This window comes from Patagioenas fasciata, chromosome 3 (assembly GCF_037038585.1).
Source record: "Patagioenas fasciata isolate bPatFas1 chromosome 3, bPatFas1.hap1, whole genome shotgun sequence".
NCBI lineage: Eukaryota > Metazoa > Chordata > Aves > Columbiformes > Columbidae > Patagioenas > Patagioenas fasciata.
The window spans coordinates 33420837-33443718 of record NC_092522.1 but is presented as its reverse complement, the minus strand read 5'-3'; the positions used below and the strand labels follow the sequence as shown (position 1 = coordinate 33443718).

General features: G+C 39.3%; 1 long non-coding RNA gene across 9 annotated transcripts in view; it reads right to left on the bottom strand.

Moving 5' to 3' along the window:
- Positions 1-11025: 11025 nt before the first annotated feature.
- Positions 11026-22882, bottom strand: part of LOC139827538 (uncharacterized) — a 46371-nt gene continuing 34514 nt past the window's right edge. For 6 of the 9 annotated variants that reach the window (XR_011738231.1, XR_011738223.1, XR_011738227.1 and 3 more), the window contains one exon: positions 11029-11091. This is a non-coding gene — a long non-coding RNA (uncharacterized lncRNA). Of the gene's footprint in view, positions 11092-22882 lie in introns of all 9 variants that reach the window. The other 3 variants (XR_011738224.1, XR_011738228.1, XR_011738230.1) reach the window with 2 other exon arrangements.

Genomic DNA, 22882 nt, shown 5'->3' with positions numbered 1-22882 from the left:
ACTTAGCACGTGTCCATTTTTGATGAGAAGGTTTCTTCTATTTCTAACACTGGCTGTTTTTCCTTTCTTTCCTTTAGAAAAAACAGTTTGATGAAACTTTTTTATGGGAATACACTGATTTCTGGAAAAAATGCTGTCAGGAAGCTTTACTTGAGGTAACAGTGAAGGCAATAGCGCAATACATTCACTTATGTAAAACACTGTTGTTACCTTATGAATCAGGAAAGTTCTGTTCATTCAGAAAGGCTACTAGGTCTTCCCCATGCCAGGGATTTCCACAGACTGAGTTTTTCACTCTGCTACAGAGTGAAACCCATAGCTAAAATCTTGGCTAATTCCTCACAATGTGACCCTGGTTTTGTACTTTTTTCTTTCTTCTTTTCCACCTCTGAATGTCTTCTGCTCATGTTGTCTCCGCCACTTCTCAGCCATGCTTGCTGCCTCCTTCCTTCCCCCCAGCTTTCTGTTGACTTTACATTGCGTGTTTCCTGTCTGTAGACCCATCTCTTAAAAATAGTCTCCAACTACACACACATTTTCCCACTGCTTGACAAAACTTTCTCAAACAGCATTACATGACTGCATCAACTTCTGCTTTAAGTCATTTCCTGTGATCCAATATTCAGCTGTTTATGATCTGCTTAGTCTCAACAAACTCAACAAACTGGCGAGAGGGGTCAAGGACAGCAAAAAGAACTTTTTCAAATACATAGCAGATAAAACTAATACCAGAGGCAATGTAGGCCCACTGATGAATGGGGTGGGTGCCCTGGTGGCAGAAGATACAGAGAAGGCAGAATTACTGAATGCCTTCTTTGTCTCTGTCTACTCTGCTGGAGGCTGTCCTGGGGAGCCCTGTACCCCTGAGACCCCGGATTAAGCCAGGTCAATGGAGGAGTTTGCTTTAGTCGATGAGGACTGGGTTAGGAAGCAATTAAATAGTCTGGGCATCCATAAATCCATGGGTCCAGATGGGATGCATCCGCGGGTGCTGAGGGAGTTGGCTGAAATCATGGCTAGACGGCTCTCCATCATCTTTGCCAAGTCTTGGGAAATGGGAGAGGTGCCCGAGGATTGGAGGAAAGCAAATGTCACTCCAGTCTTCAAAAAGGGCAAGAAGGAGGACCCAGGTAATTATAGACCGGGCAGCCTCACCTCTGTCCCTGGGAAAGTAATGGAACAGCTTATCCTTGGTGCCATCTCAAGGCATATCAAGGATAAGAGGGTTCTTAGGGGCAGTCAACATGGCTTTACCAAGTGTAAGTCATGTTTGACCAATCTCATAGCCTTTTATGAGAACGTAACAAGGTGGATGAATGATGGCAGAGCGGTGGATGTGGTCTACCTTGACTTCAGTAAAGCCTTTGACACAGTCTCCCACAGCATCCTCACAGCTAAGTTGAGGAGGTGTGGTCTAGACAATAGAGTAGTGAGGTGGGTTGCAAACTGGCTTAAGGAGAGAAGCCAGAGAGTGGTAGCCAATGGTGTGGAGTCTAGTTGGAGGCCAGTATCTAGTGGAGTGCCTCGGGGGTCAGTACGGGGGCCAGTATTATTCAATATATTCATTAACGATTTAGACGAGGGAATTGAGTGTACTATCAGCAAGTTTGCTGATGACACTAAGCTGGAGGCAGTGGCTGACACGCCAGAAGGCTGTGCTGTCGTCCAGCAGGACCTGTACAGGCTGGAGAGTTGGGTGGGGAATAACCTGATGAAATTTAACAAGGGAAAGTGTAGAGTCCTGCATCTGGGTAGGAACAACCCCAGGTTCCAGTATAGGTTGTGAAATTACATATTAGAGAGCAGTGTAGGGGAAAGGGACCTGGGGGTCCTGGTGGACAGCAGGATGACCATGAGCCAGCACTGTGCCCTTGTGGCCAAGAAGGCCAATGGCATCCTTGGGTGTATTACAAGGGGGGTGGTCAGTAGATCGAGAGAGGTCCTCCTTCCCTCTACTCCGCCCTGGTGAGACCCCATCTAGAATATTGTGTCCAGTTCTGGGCCCCTCAGTTCAACAAGGACAGGGAACTGCTGGAGAGGGTCCAGCGTAGGGCAACAAAGATGATTAAGGGAGTGGAGCACCTCCCTTATGAGGAAAGGTTGAGGGAGCTGGGTCTCTTTAGTTTGGAGAAGAGGAGACTGAGGGGTGACCCTATTAATGTTTATAAATATATAAAGGGTGAGTGCCACGAGGATGAAGCCAGGCTCTTCTCAGTGGCAAACAATGATAGGACAAGGGGTAATGGGATCAAGCTGGAACACAAGAGGTTCCACTTATATTTGAGAAAAAATTTCTCAGTGAGGGTGACAGAGCACTGGAACAGGCTGCCCAGGGAGGTTGTGGGGTCTCCTGCTCTGGAGGCATTCAAAACCCGCCTGGACATGTTCCTGTGTGACCTTACCTAGGCGTTCCTGCTCCAACAGGGGAATTGGACTAGATGAACTTTTGAGGTCCCTTCCAATCCCAAACATACTGTGATACTGTGAAACTTTGCTGAGCTTTTCTCATCACTGCTCTCCATGTATCCTTGGAGAGCTTCAGACATTCTCCCCACCACAAAATCACATCTCCCTTTGTTTTTATAGCATTCTTTCCTTATGTCTGTCTTCAGCATGATCTTTTTCCCTCAGCCATCTGTGTACTAAAGCCCACTTCAGTGAAAATGGCTCAGAAATTTATCTCTGCTAGGTGCTGTCCTGCCTTATCTCAGTCCACACAATCCTGTATCTTAGCCCATCTCCAACGAAGACCAAGCCCCTCATCTTTGCTTATACATTTTTGACCTATTCCACATTATCTGTGCCACCATTTTCACTGACATTGAGACTTATAATTTGAGGATCATCTTTGACTTCCTCTCCAATCACACATCCAAGCTGGACTGCAATTCTGTCATGTGTCTCCAGACCGTATCTAAAATTTCTCTGTTTCTGACCAGACTTCACATTCAAAGTTCTGAATCTGCTTTGCTACGCACCACCACCCACTCCTCTTTGGCGTCCTGATGTTCAAATCACTACTTCTCCATCACACAAGACAATTCTCACAGGGCACATCCTTCTCACAGGTCAGAGTCACTGTTTTAAGTCTCTTCAGCAAATGCTCTGTCCCATATCAAATTCCAGTCATTCCAGTTCTCGTTGTCAGACCCCAATCAATCCCTTCTCAGTCCTCCATCCTAAATTCTTCATGTTGCTCATGCTGTACCTTATTGATTGCCCATTGCTGTTGCATCTTCTCTTTTTTGTATTACCTTTGCACATGCAGTGGGTGCCTGAAATGCTGTTCAGTCATTAACCACTTCTGCTTTGAGCACAAAAGCAAATAATGATTTGTGGCACGGTTATTTGATACATAGAGATGGTATATTTACATACTGATAGATGGCTAATTGCTTTCACACTCAGTGGTAATAGTTCTGTTTTGCCTTATCGTATCTCTCTCTCAATTTTGCCTGCTCAAAATATTTCTTCCTTGTGACACGTCCTCTGTAGACCTGTAACTTCAGAGAGCATTTTGTAAATTTGAAGGAACTTCATGAAACCATTTTATTAGGTAATAAAAACATAAGTGTGACTCATAATTGGTCATCCCCTTAATACGTTCCTACATTTGCCATCTCTTCCAAAAGGTCTCCCAAAGTACTTTGCCTTAAATAACTACTTCCTTGTTTAAAATATTTAGTTTACACAAACAACAACAATAGACTAAAAATGTTTGTGTTTATGCTTATTAAAGATGGATGGTCTCCTTATTATGGGAATTACAGTTACTACTCTCATTTGCATCTTGTACTTAATTTCATTATTGACAACATAAATACATAATTTTTCAAAATTTTTCTTTGCCGAGAGCACAGTTCATTAAAAAACCTATAGAAAAACTTTTGAACTGAAATTAAATTTAACAAACAGCGGAGAGAAACTCTAGTTCACTTTATTGTTCAAAGCGACTGCGTGCTGTTTAATTCTCATTTAATGGTGTTTAGAGGTCTCCATTGAGTACAGCCATACTACATGGACACCTCTGAAGACAACTGTTGTTCAACATTTTGAGCCTGCAGTTTTGGCACAGGGCATATTCTGTGGTCGTCCCACTGATTCAAATAGTTTGTAAGTAGTTAGTATGCACAATGAAGTGGGTGGTGGGAAGGACAGTATCTAGATCTAACAGTTTACCACTTTCAGATAATTTTTCAGGATTCAAATGGTCAGTCATACACCAACTAAGAAATGACTTGTTTTTACAATGCCATTCATAAAGAGTGTACTGCTGTGCTGATGGCAAAATACACACACAAACGATTAAGGACTGATACCTATGTGTAGGGGAAGATACCATCTGATGAGGAGCTAATGATGATGAGCTCTGTGATAATCTGACAGACTCGAGACATCTGTGAAGACTTCCTGGAAATGAAAGGCAGTTCAGATGCAGCAGAAAGTAAAGCAAGTGGCTCTAAAGAGAAAAGGTCTCAGATAGGGTGTGATTCAAGAAGGGACGGTCTCTGTCTCTTAGGCAGGGCTGTGGAGGTAGCCAAGGATGTGCTTCCCAGAGCAATGGCTGGGGAAGGGGACTTTTTGTAAGCGGTTTGATGAGTTCCTGCTGCTAGCTGTATTACTACTCATGTTTTAGGGAATACATGGAAATGTCGAGTTCTCTTATTGCTTTTTAAACACAACTGACAAAGAAATAATTCCTCCTTTTTCCCCTTCCTATTCGTTATGTATCTGACTGAGGGTTGGCATAGTGTGCTTATACACATTCATCTCAAAATAGATTTTTTGCAAAATCCATGATAATTAGAGCTGATAGAGGGATTTTTTTTTTTTCCTAGGACATGCTAAAAAGCCTTAAAAAATTCATCTGGTGAATGATACGAAATGTTCTGGGTTTTAGAGTGTTTTCAGTTTCTCAAGTTTTACTAGTGTCATAGCAAAAAACCAGCCTTCACTCTATTTCAGAAAAGGTTTCCATATACATCCTATTAAAAGTTGTCTAAAACATATGAAGGTATTTCACAACATGGAAAACACTTGTTCTATCAATCTCATGAACCAAAACTCCCTTTAAGATGTTAAACATATCTGAACAGTTCCTTATCTTGCTTTAGACTAACATTCATACCACCAGGAATCAAGATATGATGAAGTTTAAATAAAAGTGTAAATCACAAAAAAGCCAGGCAGTTAAGTGCCATTAATATAAGCCTTCACATACCAGTTAGCTCTCACCAAGTGATGCACTGGCTTTTCTGTAATAGGCATCTCATCTTTAGCTGTTTGACTTTCCTTGGATAACTCTTAAACAGCCAGTTCCAGGAATGAGAGGAGCAGAACATGCTTGAGAGCAAAAAGTGAAAGTGGAATATTGCAATGTAAACTTGGGTCTTGCTTTTTTTGACCATTGCTTTCTTTCTATAGGTTGGATATCTCCATTCTGAATTGTTTATCATACTTCAAAGTAAATTGCATTGACTTTTGACAATCCATTCACTGTAGGCTAATTAACTATCACCCACCCCATGGCACACATTTCTACAGTGACACTCCTTGAAAATGATGCAACATGTCACTGGTGTTAAAACTCCTGGTGTAATCCTCTTTTCTCCATACCTCACCTTCCTAAGCCCCTTGTGTCTTCTGCTTTCTTCTAAACAACATGTATGAATTTGCTGTCCCACACATATACTGTGTTGCATTCTGCTCACCACACCATCTCAACCTCTGGACTGCTGCTGTTGGTTCCTCTTGTTCCTACCTGCCTGTTTCTCAACAGTCTTACTGAGGTTCCACATCCCATCCATCCATCCATCTATCCATCCATCCATCCATCCGTCCATCCATCCATCCATCCATCCATCCATCCATCCATCCATCCTGTGCCAATATCTCACTCTCCCTGCCACCCTGCAGAAAGCAGTGGGTGCCCTTCGCTGCAGTTACAACTCCCTTCACCTCCTTTCCCGTTTTGTGTGGCAACTCAGCCCCCATCTCCTTCTGTGGTTTCTTGGTGTCTGGCACTCAGCTGCAGCTCTGATTACCGCACATTTCCCATCAGGGATTTAAGCTCTTCAGAGGCAAATGTGACTGCACATGCAAAATATTTTTCACGCTAATAGAGTGTTCTCTCTATATTTTTGATCCTTATCAGATAAGACTATAAATACCTGAAAGACTGAACACACTTGCACAACCATATTTGGATTACATAGTCTACAGGATTAGACTTCTTGCAAGATTTCCAGAACTTCCTTATTTTAAAAATAACATCTTACAGTATTTCAGTGTTTCTGTTTCCTCTATTGGTCAAAAACAGGAAATGCAGAAGCATGTGAATCTCAGGTTTTACTAAACTTCAGAAAAAAAGGTTCAGAGAGAGAGAGCACTTAAAAAGAAAAGGACGAGATTAGAAGCCAGTTTCTATTTTCACCTAATCCAGTTCATCCATCTGCTTTAACCATTCTTCAAAAACAACGCCAACTGGAGTATTTTGCATATTTGTAATGTCTGATGGAGATAATAGGCAAAGAGCAGGCTGCTTCCAAAATAGGCTCATGCTCTTTGTGTAACCTGGTGAGTGAACATCCTGACTGCAATTATTTGTTGTTTTTTTTTTTTTTCTCTCTTTACTAGCGTGAAACATTTGGATAGTAAGGTTTTAATTTATTTCCATTTACAATGTTACCTAAGGACATTTCTTATCTAAGAAATGCATTACCATTCGAAAGAGCATTTTTCCTCTTTTAATAGCTGCCTATTCAGTGCTAGTTACCTTATTGCATATATAAAGTTAGGACTGTTTCTTCTCATGTATATCACTGTACACTGATCAACACTGAGTTTCATCTGCCACTTTATTGCCACTTACACAGCTCTAAAAAAGGAGCATGTAACCTTTACCTTATCATTTATTCCTCTGAAAATGTATTCTGCAAGTCTATCAGTTAACTCTTTCACACTGTCATCATACTACAAGCTCAAGCACAGTACTACTATGGAAGAAATTTGCTCATAATATTGTATCCTATTTTTTCCAAATAGCCTATTTATTTATTTATTTTAAGCTCTAGAACTAGGTTTTCCTCTCTTTACTCTCAGTTCGAAATTTTATGGCTTCTTACATTTCAGAGAACTTGACTTAACGCTCCTGTCTGGTGCTCTTGCTGCCATAGACACCAGTCTTGGTACATTGTAAAATGGGGACAGTGCAGAACAAGGACAACAGAGAAGCTCTGCAGCTGCTGCACCCATTGATGTTTTTGTGGTTAGTACAATTTCACCTTCTTCAAATCAATAAATATTTAAGAGCAGACACTGTTTGTGCTAATTTTCTGAGGTCTGGTTCAGAAATGACCTATTTTCTCTTACTTGCTTCCACAAGAGGATGCTAACAAGAATGTGCACAAAGCTCATCAACAGGTTTAATGGAGGTCTCTGCGAGACTTCACTAGAAATATTATTCTATTTAGAAAATTCACCAGTCATTTCTACACTTTGTTTCCTAGCCTTTAATCATAAGAGGATAAAACTCTTTTCTTAGCTCTTATTTCATGTCAGCTTAATTCCTTTAGGGCTTCTGTTGAGGCACCCTGTTGAAAATGCGAATCCAAAACTTATCAGCTGATTTCTTCTGTGCTCATACTCAACGGCTCCTCCAAAGGACTTGAACAGATTTGCAAAGGATGGATTCCTGGGCACATGCGCAGTGCACACATGGGTCCAGTTCTGACCCATTGCCCAGGGGGCAGCTCTGATGCAGCTGAAAGCAGATTCAGATGGTCTGTTGAAAATGCAACAGAAGACACTTGCTGTAGTGTTAATATGCCAGTGTTAGCAATAGTGTTACTGTTTGAAAACTGCATTAAATAGATCGTGTTGAAGAGATGTGCCCTCATGGAGAGGCAATATCATTGAACAATAGTCAACAAAATGTTTACATGCAAGTGAATGCAATTTTATCAGTTGATCAGACCCGATTTTTTTAAACAACTTGTTAATCAACTAGATGTAAAAAAACTGAAAAGAATGATCAAAAATGCACAATATTTAAATGATAAATAAACTGTCTTTAAAAGAACCTCACAGAGCTTTAGCAAACTTCTTGCACATAGAAGGTCTCCTCTGGCCATGGCATAAACGTACAAATGTGAATTCAGAAGTTGACGTCTTTTGAATGTTAAAAGCACCAGCAGGGTTTTGAATGAAATACCTTTTCGACCATAGGCAAAGCATTTTGGAAAAAAATAGAATAAATGCTCAGTCTTACATAATTGATGGTAGCAGCTAATATTGGTCTCATTATTATTGTCATTTAATTATAGTGCAATTCATTCCAATATTTTTTCAATGTAATTTAACAAGTTATCTGTCATCTGATAGTATTGCAAAATGTCCCATTACACAAGCAATTGACAGCTATGCTGTTTTAAAAAACATTGGCTACCCAACGGCATAATTTATACAGGTGTACAATAAAGTACTAATGCAAAATACATCTTTGCTAAATCACTGCAAAAAAGTTAAGGAAAAGGAGTTCTTCAGTCACAACTGCACACTGCTTTAATAGCAGAGGAAGACTAGGAAGTCTGGATTTTATTTGTACTTAATGTTAAGATCAGAAGGGGCCTCATGTCACCTCGCCTTCCACTAATGCCTGCCTACAAATGTCTTTCAGAGTCCCTCCTGGGCCAACTATCACCCTACCAACAAAAGGGAAAATACTGATAGTAACACTAGTAAAGTGTACAGAAAAGTTTTGTATCTATAGCCCAAATTCCAACGGGGTAAAGGTTTCCAGTGACTTCAGAGGACTATAGATCAAGTCTTCTTAGAAATCACGGAATGTGTAAGAAACCATTTTCGGAAATGTGTTTCTGAGCTAGCCAGAGAAACAAATAGGCAAATTCAGTCTTCCTAAATCAGCTGCAAACATACTCTGAGGCTATGCAGAAGGAGTTTGGGTGACAATAATTTCATTCCATGCCAGGAATAAAACATGGCTATTTCAAAATTTCTTACAAAGAACTATTTAAAAACACTCACGGTCATTCATAATATCCCATTTTGATGTTAATGTTTTATTTCCCACTGTAATACATAATCTATTGTATTAGAGAAAAAATAATACAAAAGTGAAAAATCATTTCAAGTGAAAAATGAAACCCCAACAATGTTGAAATTGATTATTTTGACATTTTCTCCTTGGTTTTCTTTCAAAAGAAAATTCAAGTGAAATCAAGTTGAATATTTGTTGTGCACTTTGATTTCAGCGAAACGATGACTTCTCAAAGAGGTAGTTCCTTAAAAATCCTTCTGGCCAACTTGTGACACAAAGTCCTGCCCCTCTTGGCTTGCAAATGTCCCTCTGTCCAGCCCCCTCTGGACAGACGGCAGTAGCTCCCCCCAGCAAGGGTCTGGTGCTCCCTGCCCACCGAATTCTCAGAGATGCAGCTGTGGTGTCTCATCAATGTCTGTCTTCAGGCCACCACTGAAACTTGCATTCAGAAAGCCTACTTTTCCTGAGACCAGCACTTCAGGGCAAAAATATTGTTCTTCAAAAGCAAGGCACAACAAAAAATTAAATCCTAACCTTTAAGAAAAGTCTGGAGGTTCTTTTATCATTAACATGGCTGAGAACTTTAGGTAGCAGCTTCATGTTCCTGTGACTTGCAGAAAAATGCAGTAGTGTCGTGCTAGCATTACCACTAAAAGTAACTGACATGTGTAAAAATAAATAAACCGCCACTTTGCCTGATATCTTTTAACAACAAGATGAATACTTGTGCAGTAGGTGGTAAGCTGAAATACATCATATTTGATATGAGAACACTTGACTTCATGGGGACTGAGACAATAACGCTATACAATCATGTCTCTAGGGTCTAATTTGACTGTAAGATTTAAATAACAATTCTATATCCCACTTGAACTTGAATGTGTTCTGCTCAGCGGGAAGGCAGCAGAAACTTCAAAGTTCAGAAAGTGTATGCAAAAGCTGTGTGTTCACTTGTAAACGTCTTCTTCGACATCTGGTAAAGTCCTTGTATAAATATGGGACCAGTGTGATCTGGAACATCATTTGATCCTTAAATATTGGTCAGGAAATGAACTTTTCAACACACACATTTCCGTCAGCGCTGTGAATGGATTTTTTTTTTTTTCTAAGAATTAAATACAAATTGTAAAACTATTCCATAAATCAACTCACTAGCTATACAAGGGGGAATACTTCCACACACACAATTGAAACAAGCATATATCAGATATGAGTCAGTTAATTTTGGCAATACAAAGAAATTTTAAAAAACACAAAGTGGACTGTGTTGCAATAATTTTTCTTTTCCAGTGTATTTCCATGATTTGATACCAGTTAAACCTCATTCACCATCTGATGGGAAGCAGAATCACAGTTTTTCACTAACAGCTTACTGGGGGGGTGTAGGAGATCAATAAAACTGAGTAAACAGAGTACCTGGAAGAAAAAAAAAAAAAGGTAAAAAAAAGAAGAAATATTTGTAAGCGTATGTTTATATGAGGAGGGATGTCTATTTTCCCCTTTTGCTAACCTTCCACAAACATTTGAATGGAAAGAAACTGTGTGGATGCAGAGTGAGATAAGAGCACAAAGTTGCACATATATTTAAGTCAGGATAGTTTATGTGAAATTTACAAATCAGAAAAACAAGCAGACTGATTTGAGACCTCAGAATTAGCCCTGATTTTCTGTTACCTATTTCATAGTATCTTCCTTTTTGCCTGTTGTAAAGATGAACCTCCACCATGGTGGACGTTCAGCAAATTACTTTCCTAGCTTGCTTTGGATAAAATCTTAATCAATTGCATGAAGTATCAACTTGAAAATGTTCACTCCAACTTCATTTTTCTTTAGTTTTCTTAGCAAAACATCCGATCTCAAACCTAGGCTCCCTTTCCTTCATAATCAGACCTGCACTGTTCTGGTGTTTCTCAGCTGAAATTATCTGGATCCACTTGATACCACTTGTGAAGGTTAAAGCAAAAAAATAACTGTCTGTCTCAATGCAAGAGTCCAGCGTCCATCATCAAAACCATTACAGGCCAATGGAAAATCTGGTTATGGAAGATAAAAAGGGGTAATGAGTTGAGCAGTTTCAATTAAATGACAGATATTTGAAAAAGGTTGCAACTAATATTTTGTTTATTACTAGAGAACAAATATTAATGAACTAGCATAATTGGTTGCTAAGATCATGTGGAATGGTGAACTCAGAGACTTGAATCAGAATTATATGTAGGATTTCTTGAAGCCAAAGGGGATAAAAACTTGAGAAATTTTGTCTTTCAAACCAAAGCGGGGAACAAAACCTAGATGAATAAAGGCATAATGCTATATGTTTGGAGAACAGAAAGTATACTAAATGAGAGCAAAAGAGAAAAATTGGGTAACTAATGGTTCATTAATCAAATCTCTAAAGTACTGAGGGTTTTAGAACAGGCTTAGGAGGAACAGATAAAGAAAGACATGGAGGTGAAGGAAATGTTTGATACACTGCAGTAGGAAATATAGTATAAGAAGGGAGATCTAGGCAGACTAACTTAATAGCTGCTTTGATAAGATAGCTGATTTTCGAGACAAAGGAAATGGGGTTGATCTCATCTATCTAGACTTCGGTAAAGCCTATGGCATGGTGCCACATAGGAAATTATTTGTTAAGCTGGAGAAGATAGGGATTAGTAGAGGAATTGAGAGACAGGTAAAAGAATGTCTTAAGGAACAACAGCAAAAGATAGTGTTGAAAAGAAAAATATCAGGAGGGTTACCAGTTAGCAGTGGAATTCTTTATGGATCAGTCTTGGGACTGATCTTCTTATTTAATTTAAGACCATGACACGAATACTAAGAATGTGGTGATACTACATACGGTGGTACTATCAATACACAGGAGAGAAGGATACCATTCAGAAAAAGGATGGATGATAGTAAGGACAGGTGTAATAGGAATGTAAAGCAGTATTTTGAAGATAATGAAACTAGTCACTTATCCTCAGATGAAGATAATGCATTTGGAAACTAATAACAAAAATTAGGAATCAGTAAAGGCTGAGCTAAAGGGGGATCCCAGGTTAGTAGGTTAGTTGTTGGTTACAACACAGCTGAAAGTGACCAGTGAGATACTGCAGTATAAAAGGGCACATAAGGGATGCATCAGGAGGTATATTTTAGGTGAATAGAAGAGGACTAGCTCCATTGTAGAGGTCTCTGGTGAGACCCTGCCATAAGCACTGACACAATCCTGCTGCACAGTCTCAGGCAAGATTCATTAAAACTAGACCAAGTGCAAAGGAGGGCTAAACAAAATGATAAGGAAAATAGAGGGTAAACCAACAAGTGTGCTGTCAGGGATACATATAAATACCAAGGATGTCACTAGGAAAAAACAAAACCAAACCAACCAAACATAAAACGCAAAACCAAACAAAAAACGCGAAACAGAACAAAAAAACAAGCCAACGTAAACCGTTTACTTTAACTCATATTCAGGACACACATGTTCTTCAAGTCTTTAGGAAGACTCTGGTCTGTTTGGTTTCCTGTGTGATAGATATTAACAGTAGTCTGTACTGACAACTGGTCAGATCACAGGGACCTGTGTACATCTTTCAGGGAACTTGTCCCGTTAGTGTGTATAACATTTTGACTTAAATGTTAGTCCATCAAGGAGGGATCTTCTGTTTGTCCCAGTTTCATACGGTGCCTCCTAACTGGGAATCCTGGCACTCTAGCACACGTTTGTGATTGAATGAGTAGCAAAGACAGTAATGGTAGTAATACTCGTAGTTGCAGTAGCAATAATAGCAGCAGAAATCACGTCCTGCCTGTGATTTCCAATGTATTTGCCCTGCTTCTCAGCTGCGCTCTCTATTTCTTGTGCAGAGCAAGTGAAAGAAGGCCAGCATAGCACTAGATGTGAGAAAAGTCCTAATGTGTGAGCTAAATACAGTGCCAGTATACAACAATCATGGACCTGTTTTGGAGCCCTGTCAGTGGTTGTGTATTGGCCAAGACCAATGCCCCACATCTCGTGCTGACCACACATCTCACTCCCCACCAGCCTCGTAAGATGCCAGTTTTGTAGTCACTGATATCACAAGTTCTTACCTTTCTCAGTTTGGTATAAAGACGGGAGATTATCTAAACAACGTGGTTCCTCTTTTCCCTATTCCTGACATGGATAGTGACGCTCTCAGGTGATTTGCTATTAAAAGAGCCAAGTTAGCACTTTGGAAGCATGTCAGTAAGGTTTCAAGCCTCAAAATATGATCTTATTATTTTGTAATGAACGCCTTTAGCCATGCATCTGAAAAAAGTTCTGCAAACTTTAATAAGAAAGAGTGGTGTAAAAATGACCCTGAAACACCCACAAAAAGTTAATGGAACAACCTCCCTTTTGCCATATTCTAAAATGTAACCTGCAGAATTCTACCTAGGGACGGAATCAGCATTTCAGGTCCACAGGCTCTACAGAAGACAAATACCTATTACTTCCAGCTGTAATACTTGGCAATTCTGGGCCATATTCTGCTATAGATTTTCAGATCGTTTTCTCTGATATGGGAAGTTTGACATAAAATTTACTGGCATGATACCTTGCTCATGGCAGTGGATGAAAGCAGTTTTGGTGTAAAATGACTGAGTCTAGTGTCTGCTTGTCTGGACAGTTTGCCATTTCAGGACAGGTACCCCAAATGTCTCTGTCACTTGTGTGGCAGGTAAAAATAGCAAAATAGTCACATTTAAGTATTTATTTCCATTCAATGACTGTAAGCAGAAATCCTGCTATCCAGTTTTTTTCCTGCCATTCTCTGCCATTCTTTTCTTTTTTTCCAATTTAAGAAATCATACAGAGATAATTAATGGGCTATAAAAATCCAAGGACTTAGGTTATCATTTCCTTTGTTTTAAGGATAAGCCATTGCAAAGGAAAGGATGGGAGTGTAAAGACAGCGTTCTCAAGAGAAGTGAACTGAGATGACATCCCGCAGGAAAAAAAAGAAAAAACCTTTTGGGCATGCTCTCAGCTAAACACTACTTTCAAGTAATTTTGTTACAATACCAAACTTTACAGCAAAATTAAATTGGACAACAATAATTTGTCATCTTTCAAGGGAATGAGCCAGGAAAGAGAGGAGTTCCAATATCTGTCCAAAGAGACAGCTGTAGTCAACGGATTTATTTATAATAATATTATTGGGTAGCAAGGAACTTACCATGGCTGAATGTAAAAAAGTATTTTTTGATGAGTTAAAGAGATTAAGAAAAATCAGGCAGATTTTGACAGAGAATGGTGTGTAAATGAGAGGTGTTATCAGTCTGAATCTGGCAGCTCCATTTTTGTTATGGTGAAAAATATCAGTATTATTTACTAAGAAGATTAGGGCTGAATTGGAAGAGAGGCTGGTTGTTGTGTGGAGATTGAGATAAGATAAAGGATTTTACCTTCTATGCACAAGCCAAATGCAATACACACAGGACTGTTATCTCCAGCTCAGGCCTAGCAGAGGTATATTAAGATGTACATTGTAATTACCAGTGGCAGGAGTAGATTTCATAAAGACTATTTTAAACCCTAATAAAATGCTGGCCTTTAATTATATAGCTTTGAAATATTTTTCTTAGTTAATTGCAACAGAAAAAAAAAAAATCCAGCTAATATTTGAAACTGATTCTTGCAGAGCAGGCAGTCTTTGCCTGATCTGCACTTGTTTTGCTGTCTGGCTTCATTCTGTGATTTGAATCACAGAGACAACTGAGGCTGCTAAACACCTTCCTCATTTTCCCCCTGTTATCCAGAAAGCAAGATTAGCAAAGATTGGGGAAGGTGGGGGCTGGAAGGGGGGAAGAATAAATCTGCTTTCCATGACATAATTAATTAGTTCTAAAAACAAGCTGCACACTCATGAATCACTCGTGGTCAGTGGTGACAGTTCCAGCTCCCCAGTACTGAGTGGTGTCTGTGGGGTCGTGAGGGGCAATATTATTTTTATCACTGAGAGGTATCCAAAGGAGAAGAGCAAACTATGCAAGTTGTATGTTTAGCACAAGGTCAGTTTGGGCCTGTGTTGGAGCTGACATGAGACTGCAATTGTCAATAAGTGGACACTAATCTGCTAGTTTTTGGGAAAAAAACCCTAAACCCCTTCTCTTCTTGAAGATGTTTATTATTGTTATATATGCCACAACAGCAGCATACCCCACTACAATCCTCTTTGGCTCTTAAAGTCATACTATTAAGAAACAAGGACAGGAAGGAATATTGCTACCCTCCTTCAGTTCTTACAATGATGATCACCTGCTTTCCCACTGCCTCACTATGGGGAACATGCGTATGTTCAAAACCTCACAAAAACACTTCCATGGGGTGAGGGACTATAGCTATTTTGTGATTTCCATTTCCATAACAGCAAAAAGCCTACATTATGTCCACACCTCTATTTCTTTTTGTCAATCCAACATCACAAGTGTATGCAATATCACAGAGGCACATGGTCATTAGCCTATCCTCTGTGCAGTTTACAATTCATGTTACTAAAGGCAAAAAAATGCCTTAAGACTTCACAGTCCTGAAAAATACATTTGGGTGTGTTTTGGTGCTACATATCTGCTGGAAATTGTGAAGAGTGCAGTTACACAGCTGGCTTTTCATGCTATGACTGCTATAAGCAGCTAATTAAATTACTACTGACTCTCTACTGCTCAGTGAACTGCTTTTGGTAGCAACACTTCATATGACCTTCAGTTTTGCTATTTGTATAAGGCTGCACAATCTTGTCCAACCAGCTTGGTCCAATTCCTTGTAACTGTGGTGAAAAATATCACAAGATATTAAAGAACTAATAGTTGTATCACAAAATTAAAAACCTTGTTCAAAACCCAAGTATTTTTCATGAAGCCACAATACAGGTATAGTCCTTCTAAAAACTATGCATAATTCATTAGCCTTCTGATGTGTGTTTCTTTCTACATGGCCATGGGTGTGGAGATGGTGGGAGTCCCTTCCAGTGCATGTGTCAAAGTCTTATATCTGCATCTAGCACCCGAGTTGCTAGGAAAGCTGAGGATGGGCACCGCTAGGGATCTTGAAAAATCCTGTGGCTTCCTTTCTTTGATCTACAATGTTCTGTTTCACGATATTTGCAGCAAAAAATCCCCCAAAATATCAAACTACACAACTGAATTTTTCCTTGTTTGGTATTAAAAACACTTATAGTCGTTAAAATCAAGACAACAGTTACTAGTGACTCAGATACACTTATCAAATCCAAGCAATTTACCAGTATAAATGGAGTAAGAAAGTTTTTGTGCAGCTGTTCCCTGAAGAAAGCTGGACATTAGAGTTCAGTAACATTTAGATGCAGCTTGTCTCCACTGCCGTGGTCTACCAGTCTCAGAAGCAGTTGAGGTGTTAATTGTAGGCAGAGGCTACAAATTACAGTCAGTTGGCTGTGTCAGAAATTGCACCAAAGGCTAATTTTGGTCTATATGATGCTACATTCAGCATATTAAGGGTGATGTGGATCTAGTCTGTGTCTTGGTGTAAGTGTTAAGTCCCACTTGTTTCTGGCTACATTAATGGCAAAATAATTTCAACGCTTGTGGTAGGCTATAGTGGACCACTGCAGGCCACTGCTTTTGTTAGTGGGTAATTTCCTTTCTAGAAGTAAATCCCATGCATCAAACCAGTCAAACCACTCTCTGATTCCTGCCTTGTCCCAGAGCCACTGCAGCTACGTTTCCCTCTCCCTTTGGCTATTCAGCAATGTTCCTAGCAACAGGGTTTTGAAAATCTGGCCCTGAATCAGTCTAGCAAGAATCATATTTAAACAGAAGTGGCAAATAATTCATTCAGCTTCATAAATGCCCAGAATAGATAAGACCCAGATTCTGGGCAGCAAGAGGTCACTCAAATCAACAAAGTAATGCTCTTTCCCTGCGCTTCCAGCCAGTTTATTCTGAAATAAAACTGCAGTGTACTAATAGACTAGGATCCATTAGAATCGTGCACAGTTCATCTTCTTTCTTAGTTACTGGTAGCCAGGCAGTGTAGAAAATCCGTTGCCTGTACAGTAAATACTATATTCTGTTGTAGAAGAGTCATCCATCCATGAACATAATGCTAAACACAGAAATGATATAGTGTTTTTGTAAACTGGATAAATTGCACTTCGATGTGTTTTCTGGAAAATGACCATTTAGTAAAAAAAACCCGTTTGTTTGTTCCATGGTCAAAAGTAAGTACTCATAGACTTCTTGCAATGCAGAATATGTTCAGCTCACCTTTAAAAGTAGAAGAACTAAACCACAGCATTTTATATTATAGTTTGATCCATAAACAAGAAAACATGTTGAAACCAAAGGCACAGTTATCTCTCCTAGCTGTGTTGGCTTTTTTCTCTTTCTTTTTTTTTTTAAACAAAATTGACTGAAATGACAAATTTATTGAATTAAAAAAATACTCTAAAATCAAAATGTATAGTAGCTTTGGTGCTTCAGGGTAACAAAAGGCTGCTGATGGAAGCGTAAATAAATACTCCTTAGGTAAAGCCTTCTTGTTATTTTGCGTTCTGGTATTTTTTTACAGAGCTTTCTACAATTGATGTTAAAAAGCTTCATATGAATAAATAACCTGCCAGGACAGGAACTCCTCTTCAGGACAATGGCAAACAGAATCCATCTGACCTAGAAAATTTCAGGGGAAAAACTTCTTTCTCAACCCTCACCACCCAACCCCCCAAGTCAGTTTGGAGAACACAGTTTCTTGTTGTGTCTCAGGATCAGGATTCAGTGCAGGTAGGAAGGCAGTATCAGGGATTTCCGAGCAGTCCAGAGTAATTTTTAAGATACTAATTTTCCAGAGATCCCTAAAGCGTGTATTTAACTCTGAGCATTAAAAGTGTTGGAAAATGAATATTTTGCACAGTTCCACCATTTTCCTAGAATAACCCTGATGTGTAATAGACATTGAAATTAAAAGCTTTGCAAGTCACTGAAAATTCCCAAACTGACCCAAAGTGCTATTCCTTAAGACCGAGGATTACTTGTTGGTTACTTTCTCCACCTGAGAAACTGCAGGTACAGTAAGGACTTACACTTTCGGTGGTTTGCAAATAGCACATTACCTTGTTGGATCACCTACCAAGAGCCCGGGTTTAGATTTGAAGCTTAGTGAAGTCTTTGGGAGTTCTTGCTTTTTTGATTTTACTTCACCTTGAACCAAGGATGCTGTCAGCAACTGTGCATTTCTGTGTGGAGCTGAGCACCCATTGCAGATTGTTTGGTGCTCGAAGCATCTTGCATGATAAAGCCTTTAAAAGAAAGCTACTTGGATTTCCTTGAAACAGAGCTTTACAGTTAGAAACACAAGCTAGTATTTATATATGATAATTATACAATACAGGGAATTCGGAACAAAATATATATGGTCAGATAATTTGGTTGAAGCAATTATTTTTTTAGTATGACAAATATATTAAGCACGATTAAATTCATAATCCTCAGCACAGGAAGAAGATTGGGAAAAACAAAACAAAACAAAACAAAACAAAACAGAGGATGAACAGTTGTATAAACCTAGAAATACTTGAACATAATTTCAGCTTACTTTGATTCTGTTTCGGAATTTCAAGTGACTTGCAAAGCTGGTGGTTTTAACCTTAGCTACACAAGTTATTTAGAATGTTGTCTCCAAAATTTCCTGCTTGCACATTAGAAAAAAAAAAAAAAGATATCTCAAAGGCCATAAGGCAGAAATCTTCTTTCTAACTTTAGCTGAGAGTGACAATGTTAGTCATGTCTTTGTGGGCTCAATGTGCTGTTTGGTTGTTGCAGAAAAAGAGGATTCCTTACTGTTCCAGCTATGATTACATGCTCAGATACTATCTTGATGGCTTCAGGAGACATCCATGTGTGCAGTGGGGTGCGACTGGTTGACACAAAATAATTTTTTTTCCAATTTGTTCCATGGTGACAATAATTCAGACAAGAAGATGATTTTGTGTTCTACTGTAACCTTCTACCTGGCCAATAATTCTGAGATAACACAAAGGATATTTACAAGGACTTTTCTTCATATATATATATGTATTTATAAACCCAGTAAGTGTGATATAATTGCTCATATTAACAAATTCTGCTATGCATAGAATTAGTTACTTTATAAACATTATAAATCTCCATCAGGTTTTTTATTGTTTTATTTATTTATGTCCAAATGAACTACACTGCAAATAGGTGACTTGTTACTTTTCATGTACATGCATGTCATTTCTTAAGTACCATCTGTTTTCTATAAACGTGAGATGTGATCTTGGCATGTGCTGAGCACCTCTGACAGTCAGGTCTTGGCAGAGCATGCTCAGAAGAACCTTAAAGACTCAAGATTTATCTAGGTTGGCTATACAATTGTTTTTTGTTTTTTTTTTTTTTTTCACACATGAGAGAAATGTGTGTCTTGAAAGGACAGAATAGATAAAATAATTAATTTAAGTTATTGAATTACCTTCCTCCATCCCCATATTTGGTCAACTACAATGAGATTGCTGGGAAAAATGACATTCCCAAAGAACCATGAAATAAAGAATACATGTCTTTTCCTACTTCAGTAATCTGATTCAGCTAAAGGCTGAACACACTCTAAGAGGTATTGAGTGCTTTCAAATCCTTATGGGTTTTAAACATTCAGTCATTTATGGGCTAATGGCTATTACACATGGTCTGGAGAGCACTTACTTAATGGTCATAAGTGAAATAGAACAAAAATTCCCAAATTCTTATTGAAATTCTAGGATTTCTGTGCATACTTTGTGCCCAAGGACTCCTGGTTATTAAATATAACCAGAGTATACCTAGAGCATGCTGCTTTCCTGGAGCATGTCGTAGATACAAGTGTTTCACTAATGTAGACCAAGATAATAGGTACAGATTTAGCAAGTGTTTATGATAGTTAAGACCAATAAATTGGCTTGGGTCCATCAGACTGTCAGTCTCAACTCCATATTTTGCACAGAGATGTCTAGTAATATTCAGGAAATAGTTGCACCAGTAAATTTCTAAACTCTCAACTCAGCTATCAGTAACATTTTAAAGTAAGTGTTGCTAGGGATTTTTTTACTGAATGACAGAAAAATATTTCACATTTTCAACATGGTGGGGACCTTGCATCCTGCAAATGTGAATGATAAACAAACAAATGCACTCAGTCAAGTGGAATGACATAACAGTAGTCAGCCCTTCCAATTGCTTCCCCCAATTTGTGGTTGTTACATCAGATTTCTCAGAATGACTCATCTCTAATCCAGACTTTTTAGGCTGTGAAGAGATCCTCAGCCACATTCTTTGGATACTTGAAGTAAAGTCATATGATAAAGATTGATAAGCACATTGAAAGCTTTTAACTTCATTTTTCTTTTTGTTATGAGCTCTCACAGATTTCGAACAAACACAGAACCTTTGCTATCCCACACATATAAAATATCTCAAGAAAGGGAAGTTATTTATCCAAGATTACCATTTTTTAGACGTTGAAGAGAAAGAAATACAATTCCATACACCTCTGCTCAACACCTTGTGACCCTCAGTAATGAAAACAGCTATGAGATCTAATCTTATTCTAGTGGATCTTCATCAGTAGAGCAGCAATGCACATGCAGGGAAAAAATGTCCCACCTAGGCCACATCCAGGTCACCACCCTGAAAGACAAAGTTCAGGAATACTGAGGAATCAAAGCGTCCAAGATGTTCTGCTCACTTTCAACACTTCTCCTTTCACATTCCAGCCCCAAAGCAGACATATATTTCTAGTACTAGAGACTTAGTACTAGAATAGGCACCAAATACCTCTCTCATAAAGCAAGCATCAGACAGCTATTTGAAACGTTTGTATCAAGGTGAAGAGACTTGGCAGTCTCCACCCAGAAAGTCATGAACCTCCCTATCAGCTATGGCATAGAGCTTTTGCCTGTACCCAGAGCACCAGGAGCAGACAACAGCTGAGAAGTGCTCAGGAAGCCCCTCACGTGTGTTCTCCAAACAACACCCTGGCTGCCTTCCACATGCACGGAGAGCTCAGTCAGATCTCATTGGTTTTAGCTAACAGCTAACAAGAAATTTCCTCGCAATGTGAGGAATTCACATCAGCAGCCAAGTGAAGACAGCTAGGATTAACCAGATGTCCACCAACCCAAATAAATCCACTCATCAGGATTTTGCAGAGGGTATAGACACTGTAATTTGCCTATTCAACAAATTGTGCCTTTATGATATAACTAGTTAGTTTTCACACGGTAATTCTATTGCCAGTGCTCTCTATTGTTGTAAATAATGTAAACACTTACTGTATAAATTACTGATTGCCATTTTGCGAACAAAACCTCGGAAGACATGTTTAGGAATCACCTTGCAGCCGAGGACAAAAGATCGCTATTAAGATGTACTAAACCAGCAAGAGAGCAGCTGCTGGCAACAATTTATTTTACCTCAAGGCGTTTTGGACGACTCAGTATTCTATTAAATACTGAGCGTGAACCGTCAAAACAGATGCTGTCTGGCAGATCTGTCTCACCCTAGTACTCTTCCAGGACTTACCTACTTAATCAGCATCTTCTAGCAGACTGTTTTTTTGAGCTGGTAACCAACTCCATTTAAAATGAGATGAAAGCCAAAGACTTAAACTACTCATCCATGCCAGCAGAACCCTCTCATGCACATTGTCCTCTTACGTTGTATTAGTTACACCAAAACAAATCCTTCCATCTCACCTAAACACATCTCAGTTATACCTTGTTCCATAACAAAAGCTAGGTCATTTTCTATCAGTAACAAAAGATCTTAGACTCAACATCCTGAATTGAGAACTTCTATTGTTACATGTTACTCTAACTTACATGGCAGAATATAAAAAGCTCTGAGGCTGTGTGCATTTTTCTACACAATCTTTTCAGTTGCCTCATCTTACCCATCTTGCTAATGGATGAATTCTTACTTTCTTCTGTTATCACTTCCACTGCTACTATAATTTCCATGAGTGTGAAGTAGATCACGCCAGGACTAGGGCTCATTTCACAAACTCTATATGTACTTAATGAATCTGTCATCCCAGACAGCTTACAAACTAGCTAAATTGCACTTCAGAAGACATTTATAGAAGGGGCAATGTCTAGATGTAGCCGTTTAGTTCTTTGGGAACAGAGGGACGTTAAGATCTGTTGCTGCTGTGCTAAGGCATTAGGCTTAAGCAGAGCGTTATTTCAGCAGGCAGTGAGGGGCAAGGCCACCACTGTCTTGCTGACCTGGTGCCTACTGGGCTATGAAAGAGAAATGAGGTCTATGTTCACTTGCTTTCATTTGCAAAGGTGCCCTCCTGAAGGCAGGTGGAGGCTACAGGTTACCTTTTTCCTTTGTTTTCCTTGTGAGGCTGCCATGCTCCTACAACTGATGCCGTGATAGCCCCAAAGTCAGCACAGTGTCATCTTGATGAGGATGAGATGAATCCCTGCAGAGTCCAGAAAGCTTTGGCTGTGTGCAATTAGATTTGATGGGACTCCCGGGGTGAGTTTCTGGCTTTGGATGCTCTGCCATGGTGCTGGCACAACACCTTCAGCATATGGAGGGCACACAACTTTCAGGCCAGCAGGAGCAGGCTGCAGCAGTCTGAAACACACCTGCTGAAAACTTGGTGAAACAGGACATGATAGAAATGATTCAGACTGCCATTGATGAGCAGTCCAAATCAAACACTGCTGTGGAGCTCTTGCTCCCCGCAAAACATGTCCAAGCCACCATGATGTTCTTGTTGCAGTTTCTTGCAGTTGGCAATTTAACATACAGAATAGTGATATACAAAAA